Source organism: Saccopteryx bilineata, chromosome 9, assembly GCF_036850765.1.
Source record: "Saccopteryx bilineata isolate mSacBil1 chromosome 9, mSacBil1_pri_phased_curated, whole genome shotgun sequence".
Lineage (NCBI taxonomy): Eukaryota > Metazoa > Chordata > Mammalia > Chiroptera > Emballonuridae > Saccopteryx > Saccopteryx bilineata.
Genome location: NC_089498.1, coordinates 25,601,379 through 25,603,185, shown reverse-complemented (window position 1 = coordinate 25,603,185; position 1,807 = coordinate 25,601,379).

Sequence of the window (1,807 nt, the reverse complement as noted above, 5' to 3'; positions counted from 1 at the left end):
ATCACCACAGAAGCACATAGCTTGAAAAAAGAAGTAACAGAGGAAAGAAGTATAGATTACAACCAAACAAAAAAAAATTACAGAAAAGCAAAAGAAAAGAACCAAACAAGATGAAAAACTATCAGAAAGCAATATATAAAATGGCAATAGGAAACCCTCAAGTGTCAATAATTACACTAAACGTAAATGGATTGAACTCACCAATAAAAAGACACAGAGCAGCAAAATGGATTAAAAAAGAAAATCCAGCTGTATGCTGCCTACAAGAAACACAAGGATAAGCTACAAGGATAAAAACAAATTCAAAGTGAAAGGTTGGAAAACAATACTCCAAGCAAATAACATCCAAAGAAAAGCAGATGTAGCAATACTCATATCTAACAATGCTGACTACAAGACAGCAAAGGTAATCAGAGACAAAAACGGTCATTTCATAATGATAAAGGGGACATTGAATCAAGAAGACATAACATTTCTTAATATATATGCACCAAACCAAGGAGCACCAAAATATATAAGACAGCTACTGACTGACCTAAAAACAAAAATCGACAAAAATACAATCATACTTGGAGACCTCAATACTCTGCTGACAGCTCTAGATCGTTCATCCAAACAGAAACTCAATAAAGAAATATTGGCCTTAAATGAAACACTAGAATAATTGGATATGATAGACATCTACAGGACATTTTATCCCAAAGTGACAGAGTATACATTTTTCTCTAGTGTACATAGAACATTCTCAAGAATTGACCATATGTTGGGCCACAAAAATAACATCAACAAATTCAGAAAGACTGAAATTATATCAAGCATATTTTCTGATCATAAAGCCTTGAAACTAGAAATCAACTGCAAAAAAGAGGTAAACAAACCCACAAAAATGTGGAAACTAAACAACACACTTTTAAAAAATAAGTAGGTCAAAGAAAAAAATAAAAGCAGAAATCAAAAGATACTTACAGACAAATGAAAATAACAATATGACATATCAGAATCTCTGGGATACAGCAAAAGCAGTAATAAGAGGGAAGTTCATATCACTTCAGGCCTATATGAACAAACAAAAGAAAGCCCAAGTAAACCACTTAACTTCACATCTTAAGGAACTAGAAAAAGAATAACAAAGACATCCCAAAACCAGCAGAAGAAAGAAAATAATAAAAATCACAGCAGAAGTAAACAAAATAGAGAACAGGAAAACTATAGAAAAAATTAATAAAACAAGAAGCTGGTTCTTTGAAAAGATCAACAAAATCAACAAACCTTTGGCAAGACTCACCAAGGAAAAAATAGAAAGGACTCATATAAACAAAATCCAAAATGAAACAGGAGAAATCACCACAGATGTCATACATATATATACAAAGAATTATTATAGAATACTATGAAAAACTATATGCCACCAAATTTAACATTCCTAGAAGAAATAGATAAATTCCTAGAACAATACAATCTTCCTAGACTGAGTCATGAAGAGGCAGAAAGCCTCAACAGACCAATAAGCGGGGAGGAAATAGAAACAACTATTAAAAACCTCCCCAAAAAATAAAAGTCCAGGGACAGACGGCTATACTAGTGAATTCTATCAAACATTCAAAGAAGACTTGGTTCCTACTCTACTTAGAGTCTTCCAAAAAACTGAAGAAGCAGCAATACTTTCAAACCCATTTTGTGAGGCCAACATAACCCTCATACCGAAACCTGGCAAGGACAACACAAAAAAAGAAAACTACAGACCAATATCTCTAATGAATAAAGATGCTAAAATACTAAACAAAATACTAGCAAATCAAATACAATA